Below are 9,740 nucleotides of genomic sequence, written 5' to 3' on the forward strand. Positions count from 1 at the left end.
TTCGTAAAGAAAGAACAAAGGTGCGGCGCGAGCGAAAGTGCCAGAGGAAGAAGAAGATGGACCTAAGTAGAGGTGCAGCAAATCGGCGCAACCGTTGGATGAAGGAAATTGTGGGGTAGATGGACTACACGTGGACAAAGGGTAAAAGCGGACTTTTACGGAGAAATGAAGAGACAGGCGGCACAGTGCGTGTGCCGGAAAAAACGGACGACGTGTGTCCCCCACTTGCACGACGTGTCAATTGGATGGGGAAATTGGACCTACAAGGCAGAGAGAGAAGCGGTTCTCGCATGTTCCCGATACAGTAATCGTGGCTATCGTAAGCAATGATGTCACCTTGACAAGAGAAATTTTCGACAAAGACGCATGACAAAAAAATTCGACAGCAAAAGATTATTGATTATTTCGGGAGCCTTTGATCAAATACAAGTTTTTGCCCAAATGCTCGGGGGCTACTCTGAAACAAATGAAAAGTTTGAGAAAGACAAAATAGATATGGTGTGAGCCTATGATCAAATACAAAATATTTGCTCATAGCTTCGGGGGCTACTCCCATCGGGAGCGCTGTTCGCGCACCCGAGAGATTTGAAAATTTCGGGAGAGGAAAAAATATAGCAGCATAAAAGCGTGGAGCCTACACCCAAGCACAAGTCCTTGGCTGTAGCCTCGGGGGCTACTCCCATCGGGAACGCTGTTCGCGTGCCCGATGAAATTATAAAAAAGAAAGATAGAAGAACAAGAGAGTATATTTCGAGTTAAAGTAACTCTACATATACTCCCATCGGGAGAGCAATATAAGTCATCCGTTGACTCAATAAAATGTGCCATTCCAACAGACCAAATAAGCACTCGACAATATATTCTCAACGCCAAAGTTGCGAACAATTTCTGAATGCCGCAAAACTTTGCGAAGGTAAGACCCCAGATCCGTTCTGAGTGGCGTGGCGCCGTCTCTGACGTCGGTTTGCTACTTCTATCCGTATCAACAGATACGAAGAAAAATCCAAACGGACGCGTTAGGTACCCGATAAAATATGACTGGGACTCGACAGAATGGTAAGACCTTAAGCGGCACCTGTCAAAGTTTACACCAGTATCCCGAGATCATGTCCGGGGACGGGATCTTGAAGTAGGTTTTTGCGGATTGCCACTAGAGTAGTTAACTAGTACCTGATCCGTCAGATGAACTAGCCCCAATCACCATTATCCCTGTACAATATAGAAATTCGTATGAAGAAATATAGAGAAGTTTAAAGTTGAAGAGTAAATCTAAACAGTGGAGATTTTCCCTGACTCTGCGATTCAAGCAAAATCTCAGGGGCTACTGATGTCTACGGGTGCTTCTATTCTTGTAGACAGTGTTGGGCCTCTAAGAGCAGAGGTTTGTAGAACAGCAGCAAGTTTCCCTTAAGTGGATCACCCAAGGTTTATCGAACTCAGGGAGGAAGAGGTCAAAGATATCCCTCTCAAGCAACCCTGCAATCACGATACAAGAAGTCTCTTGTGTCCCCAACACACCTAATAGGTGCACTAGTTCGGCGAAGAGATAGTGAAATACATGTGGTATGAATAAGTATGAGCAGTAGCAACGGCACTCGAGAAAAGTGCTTTGTCTGTCCAGGATCGGCGTGTGGTTGATGGTGGTAATATTGCAGCAGTATAAATGCAGTAGAAACAAGAAACAAGCAGCGATAGCGATATTTAGGAACAAGGCCTAGGGATCATACTTTCACTAGTGGACACTCTCAACATTGATCACATAACGAATAAATAAATAGATGCTAGACTCTACACCCTCTTGTTGGATGATGAACACCACTAACTGTGTAGGATTACACGAACCCTCAATGCCGGAGTTAACAAGCTCCACAATATTCAATGTTCATATTTAAATAACCTTAGAGTGCATAACAGATCAACATAACCAAACCAAGTACTAACATAGCATGCACACTGTCACCATTACACCGTGGAGGAGGAATATAGTACTTTAATAACATCACTAGAGTAGCACATAGATGATATTCAACTAGATCACATAAAGAGAGAGATGAACCACATAGCTACAGCGGAGCCCTCGCACCTCGGGGGAGAATTACTCCCTCCTTATCATGGAGACAGCGATGGCGGTGAAGATGGCGGTGGAGATGCGTTCCGGGGGCACTTCCCCGTCCCGGCAGGGTGCCGAAACAGAGACTTCTGTCCCCCGAATTGGAGTTTCGCGATGGCGGCGGCTCTGGAAGGTTTTCTCTGGTTTCGTCAATCCGTGTCGAGGATTTAGGTCAGGGACGACTAAATAGGCGAAGAGGCGGAGTCGGAGGGGCCACGGGGTGGTGACACAATAGGGGGGCGCGCCCCCCCCCCCCTTGGGCCGCGCCGCCCTGGCGTCTGGTGGCCCTGTGGCCCCCCTCTGGTTGCTCTCGGGTGTTCTGGAAGCTTCGTGGAAAAATAGGATGCTGGGCATTGATTTCGTCCGATTCCGAGAATATTTCCTTACTAGGATTTCTGAAACCAAAAACAGCAGAAAACAGGAACTGGCACTTCGGCATCTCGTTAATAGGTTAGTTCCGGAAAATGCATCAAAACAATATAAAGTGTGTATAAAACATGTAGGTATTGTCATAAAACAAGCATGGAACATAAGAAATTATAGATACGTTTAAGACGTATCAGCTACTGACATAGGCATCCCCAGTGGGCCTGCCGAAGATAGTACCCGGGGTTTACTGAAGGCCCATGACTCGAAGAATAAGAAGAATCGGAAGCCCAAGTTGTTATTAAGGAAAGCTAGAGTTGTATTAGGAGATGATGTTTGTAATCTTGCGGGATGAGTTAGAAACCTTCCCGGACTCTGTAACTTTAACTTGTACAATACGAATCCCTCGGCTCCACCTCCTATATAAGGGGGAGTCGAGGGACAAAGAAAGGATCGAATCTACTGTCAACACAACCCTAGTTTTATATTCGTCGAGTACTTTTCGGCTGAAACCTTCGAGATCTACTTGCCCTCTACATCTAACTAAACCCTAGTCTACAATCCATAGGCATTGACAAGTTAATACCTTGTCACAGCGAGACGAAACGGCATGCGCTTAAGCAAAGTGATTTTTTCGAACATCTCCAAATGACCCCAAATTTTCCATACATGATGCCATACGTGTAATAACAAGGAACCCTATCTAAAAAGTGTCAAAAAAGTTTGCCCAACCATATAGCTCTATCAAAAAGAACCTCACCATGGCGCTAATATAATTTTGGGATAGTTACAAACTTTCGTTACCTTACCTTCAACATGAAACTTGTTTCAAATTCATTTTGGCCTACAAGAAACAAATCCCACCTTGATTCGAGCACCACAGCCTCCAAACGATGCCGATGCCGATATCGGCATGGTCAGAACGGCTATGCTCGCCGCCACTTCTAGGTCAACGTCGGGATGCACCCTCAATCCCGTCCCCTCATTCGATCACTGACACACCAGAGATACCGCCGAGGCCAATGCCGAACGTACATGCTGATGCCAATGCCGAACATGCATGCACGCCGCTGTGGGCACGACCACGCCGACCCGCTATGATGGACGCCACAGACCACCGCGAGGTCTTTCCCTTCGCCACCACACTCTCCTAGCACCCACCTATACACGCCAGAAAGGAGAGACACTAGTTTTCTCTACATTGCTCGCGTTCGTGTCCGACACGGTCAGTCAAAGTTTTGAGGTAATCGTCGATGTCGTCGACCATTTCTTCTCTTTTTTGCATGGTTAAACGCGTCTAGTTCATATCTATCTAATGCGTCTGGTCTCGCCTCATGCAGTTCTTTGTGGACGTCGATCTCATCTCGGCACCCCGCATGCCACCTCCTCCGTGCCATCGCTGTAGAGCTCCGTTTAAAAATCTAATCCTACCCGTGTATTGCCCCTTGTATCAGCATCATGGCCCCACTTGTCATTCGATATACCGAAGCCCCACTCGTTTTGGTCAGGGATACAGCGATGCTTACGGTCAAACAAAGATGGATGGTCTGACGTGTCTTTGCGGGCTCTACGTGGCCCCACTAGTCAGAAGATAACGGTCAACCGTCGGGCAACCGGCCGTTACATCACGTGTGATGGTTTCAGACAAATGCTTGGGTAAAACTGAGGAAAAACTAAGGAGCTGGGGAAAACTGAGCACAACTAAGGACCCGAGGGCACGAAAATAGAAATCCCTAAGAAGTATACCTACCATTTCCAAACTTGCTTCAGTCATCAACTCGAGCATAAAATTCTCTCGGGAGGTAGCCTGTGTAGCTTCAGCTACTGCGGCTTCTTTTGAAGCTATAGCTTCCTGAGCCTGCTGTAGCGCAACTTTTTCCCTCTCCGATGATTTTCGAGATTGCTCCATTGTCAAGAGTGCCTGTTTCTTCATCGATTGAAGTTGTTGGCGGATTTCTTTCAAGTCATGTGCTGGATCCATACCCAAAGAATCCTCAATGAACTCGATATCAGCTGATATTTTCTTCGAGCAAGAGGAAGTAGGCAAAGCATCGGAAGGATGAGTCGGAGTATAGTTGTCAAATACCAACTGGAAAAGAGAATTTCGACATCAATCATCACATAAAAATAGACTCCCATTGATTTTCAGTATATTTACATGGTTCTTACAAAAGGTCGGGTCCTAGTGAACGAACCATAGGCTGTCGCAAGCTACATCTACGGCGACAGTTGTCAAAAGAAAGAAAAGGGAGAAACAAGATAGGCAGGGCAATCTACTTGGCGTCCGGTTTGGCGGAACTGGAGGAAGGCGTTGGTTTGTATCCGAGGAAGGCGAGGATTTTCTTCGAGCTTGGCTTGGCGGCCTTGATCAAAGATTGCCATTTCTTCGTCTCCATACTCTTCGCATCACCAACTTTGGCCCAATCGACGTGCTGTTGGCTTTCGGCAAGCAATGCAATGGTGCCTTCAACGCCAATCTTCAGTTTCTCTTGCCGAAGACCTAGCCCAAGATCTTCCTTCGAAATGAAGCGCTTGGCAAGCGCGGCAAAAGTGTTGGGCTCATCAGTCTTCGGGAAGAAGTAGGGGAAGAGCCGAGAAAACGCCGCCTTGGCATCAGAAATGCTTTGGCGCACTTCATCTCCATAAATTTCGAGGAGAGAAAGGGCGTCGAGGAGACGGTCATTTTCTGGCTTTTCAAGCCCATATTCTTGGCTGGTTTTCCCTGCTGGAAAAAAGTTTCGGGTTATCAATAAATATACGTAAAAATAGTGCTAAAGTCAACTCGAAGTAAAAGGGCGACACTTACTGACAAAGCGTCGGTTTTGCGACTCCAGGCGCGCGGCGATGGCAGCTTCGCGAGCAAGCTGTTGACTTAAAGCATGTTCAGCGTCATGGAGCCTCTTTCGAAGACTCTCAACTGAGGCAGATTCAAGCTCCACTTTTTCTCGTGCTTTTTCGCTCTTGGCCAGCTCGAGAGTAAGATCATCGGCGCGCTTATTGGCTTCGGCGAGAGCCTCTGGTAAAACATAGCAATAAAAGTTACAAGCAAGTTGTGATGAAAGAATTATTCAACAAGAAAGAGAGAAGAGAAGTACCTTTCAAACTATTCGCATGGTCGCGATACCCAACAAATTGAGTACCAAGACGAATAAATTGTTGCATTCACTACAAGAAATGTGTTGACTTGTGACCTTCTCTCAGTGACAGTCGGTAAAATCGTCATGATTCTATGACGATTTCACATTGATTGGTCGTTAGCTATTTGGGAGGGTCAAAACCCTATAAAATTATGACGAATTGAGTCAAATACGTCATTATTTCCTAGCATGAAATGGTCATAGACTCAACCACACAGTTTACGACGTTATTTATATCCGATTACGACCAATTTAGATCATCATAATTGTTTTCTATGATGCATTTAAATGACTAGGCGGCCACCTCATAAATTTTCCCTACGTGTCATGCCCATGTGTCTGCCACCTTGCTTGTTTCGCCTATGTGGTGTATCCATGTACTACCTCAATCAATAAAAAGATGTTGTAAGTTTGTTAAAATTTGGACGGTACATAAACATTTTTAGTATAGAGATAAAATCCAAATTTAGACAAATCTCTTGCATCCTTTTCGCACATGGTAGCTCATTTTGGAGAAGGTTGCTCTAGGATATTTTTAATACTCCAGTTGGTTATTTTCAACATTTTTAGTATATAGATAATAAATTTACATTATTACAAAACATGTGGCAATTAAAAATATATTTAACAATGATAGTATTTATAGGTCTTGAAGTTTTTTCCATTCAAATACTACCCGAAAGTAGTTTATGATTACTACAAAAAACACCTCACTATAGACTGTACTCTGGGTTAAGCAGGGATAGGTTCGAGCTGCAGCAAGTGGTACATTAGCATGTAAGAAAATTAAGCTGCGGAGGGAATAATTTGGTGCGGCGACTCCGAGTTTTCGCATTTGATTTGCTACTTTGAGCTTCTTGGGTGTCGACCTTGTGCAGGCAGCGTCGTGTTGACTGGTTTTCAAAAAAACTGGGACCCCTGATGTGTGGTTTTAAAATAGTAACGAAGCGAAATCTGGCGGGCTGGGGCTGGAGCCAGCCAACGAGATGGCAAAGAAGGATTCCCGCGGATTGGCCATCTCAACCGTCCAATATTATCTAACGACTCCCGAGAGTCCCTAGAAAGCACAAGGCCATGTCAAAAAATATTCCTAAAAAAAAGGCCACGTCAAAAAAAAAGAGAAAGAGAACACTGGCTGCCCTACCCATCTCCTGCGCGGCTGCGCCTCCCCTCTCTCCTCCATTCTCTCCCTCGCGTCACACAAGCGCCGCCTCTCCCTCTCTCGCGCCGGCCACCCCCATCGCCGCAGATCGCAGCCAACCAAAACTTTGCCGCTAGCGGCCATAGCCCCTCACACCTTCTCGGCTTCTCCACGCTCGATCCCCCCACCCACGCCTCGATCCCACCTCCAATCCCGCCACCGTTGCAAACCCTAGCCTGTTGTCCAGATCAGATCGAGATACCATCGGTGCCCCTTTCTCCCTCACTTCACGATGAAGAGAAGCAGTTCTTCTTGCCGACGTGCTCGCGCTCCTTGCAGTGGTCGCGCTCCGGACCGCGCCGCCCGCCGCGGAGCTCAACCGGCCAGAGCACCCTACAAGAACGATGGGTCGCTAATCCTGCTCGTCATCCAGAGCCGTCGAACACAATCCCCATATCCCCCTCTCCCTCTTATTCCCTTGTCTTTCCACGACAGACATGACGCGGATCTGACCTTTTTTTTTTTTTTTTTTTTGCTTTGTTGGTTTATTAGGTGCGGTGGCCGCCGGTGAGCACGCATGGGAGCCAGCGAACACTACGCCTCCGCCTGGCCTGGGGCTCCTGGTGGACGGGCCATCGTGGCCTCCAAGGTACTTACGCTCACACCAGGCCCCCTCCCGTCTCCCGATCAGTTGGATCCTCATAGGGCACGCGGGTCGTTTTTTTGTTCGGAGCTGGAATTAGCTAGAGCGAATCGTATGCAATTTTCCTTAGGGATTTTAGCTTGCTCTTTCGGTGCTCTGATGCTTTACACTCCCTGAACCGTGTATGAGCCTGTGCTCTCTAGCAGTCTCAGCCTCTCAGGTCAGTGTACTTTGTGGAACCTGGTTAGGCTGGTGCTAGATTTGGTAACTCTCTAAGAAGTAAACTTGGTGTATTCAGTGCTCCCAGGAAGAAAAATAGGCAGATTCAGAACCGTGAATGCACTAAGAACTGTGTATGTGTTTGTTAGTGACTTATCTTATTACTGTCCAGTAAATGCCATTTCAACAATATAGCCATTGTCGTTACATCATATAAGTTCTCAATAACAGAACCTTAAGATGCTAGCTTGAAGGTGCAGTTTCATTATTAATTAATTAGCGATTGGTTTGAATGTATGTAGTGCTTTCTCACACTAGATGGAGTGATGATGGTGCAGCGTCGTGACCGACACGTGGAGGAGCAGCAGCAGTGGCGGATCTGTCCTCTGTTGCTTAATGTTTCTTGGAAATTACTCTACCAAGGTATTATTTTGCTTGCTTCTCTTCCTCTGCAGAATTTTGTCTTGGGGATGTTGTGACTTCTCAAGTTGCATATCTTCTAGGGAAATGATGTTGTGTTGCCTACTTTATTTGATAAGAAATGTATCTGCTTGCATGCTTAACTTTGAGAAAATGCTCTTATTGGTCCAGTGGTCCTTAGAATATGACCCTGCAGTAGCTTCAACATGATAAGGACCAACTAAAGGTAAAACATTTATTCAGCAAGATAATACTGTCATATGCTTTCTGTGATGACGGTTTGGCATAGGAAATTTAAAATACTTGCACTCTTTCATAAATACTCCATTCATGGTGTAGAGTTGTATAGGAATTATCTGCTGTTTGTTGAGTGTGTGTCTTGTTCCGTGACAGGACAACAATATATATATTGTTCTGTTTGCTATGGATCTTGAACTTAACTGATTATTTGGTTTCTCTCTACTTACCTGAGTTGGTAGTTCAGTTTTCACAGTTTACATTGTATAATCGATTCATTCATTCAAATTGATTGGGTCTAATTTCTGTCCGTTCAGGAAGTTGCTCTAATTTCTGTCTGTAACTAAATGTGATTTATGCAAACAGAGATATTTTGTAGATACCATTACCATGATTTTTATTATTGCTTGCTAAGTCTTGTATACATGCAATGTACTTTACAAGTAAAGTACCTGCACGTTCTATTGTGTCTGCTAATACCAAGCTCATGTGGTTCTCCAGGTTGTTGAAGAAAGTTCTCTGCTTCTGATGTTTCCTCACCGTCGCTGAGGTTTGTGCCTCATTACGATTATTTGATTGATTTCAGTACTGTCATTGCGATGTTCCATGCATTTGTTGCGTTGAACATCATCATTGGTTCAATATGGAACTACAACCTATTGTCCCATGCTATATCTGTCAGTTAGCATAAAACAATTAATTGTAAGAAATGTAATAGCTGGGACTAAAAATATTCTATGCTATCTTGCTGCATGTTGGGATTGAATACACAGGGCGCATGACAGTAGTAGACGTTTTGATTTGCCCAACTGATGTTATTTTCCCTATTCGTTATTTTACCACAGTCCTTACTCTTGTTTTCTTGTTTCATAGGATGATATATGGAAGCCTTCCTGGAGATTGGATGTTGTCACTAGCTTAGATGGAACACACATGTTGCTGCTTGTATGCATTAAGTGTGTTTTATGTTGTGTAAGAGAAGTGATGGTGTGTATTTGAAATTCCGTTCTGTATCATTTCACAATGGAAAGTCGTTTGTTGTTTATATAGAAATTCCTGGCCTGCAAACAGTAGTTGTATGTACAGCTTGCATATCAAAATAAATTGATTGGGCCCTAAATAGGCCATGGCCCAGTTAAAGATCTTGGAACAAAATCTCTGAAATTAAAGGAAATAGACTAAAACGGACTGTTAACAGTAAAGGGCTCAACAAGACACGAATTGAAAAGGGAAGACAAATGGACCAAAAAGAGGCTATGAAAAGACTAAGGCCAAAAAGACAAACGGACCGGAAGAGGGTAAGGCTAGGAAAAAAAGGCCGGTATTAATGGGCTCAGCCCATGTAAACCACTGAAATGGATCGGGCTGATTTTGTATTACGACAATTTAATTTCGTCATAGTTTTGCCACGTCAGCTTGCCACGTATGATCTGATGTGGCATGACCAGATCGCCGGTGACGATATTG

General features: G+C 44.9%; 1 long non-coding RNA gene across 3 annotated transcripts; it reads left to right on the top strand.

Annotated features, from left to right (window-relative positions):
* The first annotated feature begins 6,762 nt into the window (after positions 1–6,762).
* On the top strand, positions 6,763–9,418 carry LOC124681670. 3 transcript variants are annotated; one of them, XR_006995988.1, is made up of 7 exons: positions 6,763–7,059; positions 7,129–7,191; positions 7,307–7,403; positions 7,919–8,039; positions 8,208–8,262; positions 8,775–8,823; positions 9,147–9,418. It is a non-coding gene; the product is annotated as an uncharacterized LOC124681670 (long non-coding RNA). The 3 variants fall into 3 exon arrangements; XR_006995986.1 differs by having other exon boundaries at positions 6,764–7,191; XR_006995987.1 differs by lacking the exon at positions 8,208–8,262 and having other exon boundaries at positions 6,765–7,191.
* Positions 9,419–9,740: the final 322 nt, after the last annotated feature.

Source organism: Lolium rigidum, unplaced genomic scaffold, assembly GCF_022539505.1.
Source record: "Lolium rigidum isolate FL_2022 unplaced genomic scaffold, APGP_CSIRO_Lrig_0.1 contig_51441_1, whole genome shotgun sequence".
In the NCBI taxonomy this organism is placed as follows: domain Eukaryota; kingdom Viridiplantae; phylum Streptophyta; class Magnoliopsida; order Poales; family Poaceae; genus Lolium; species Lolium rigidum.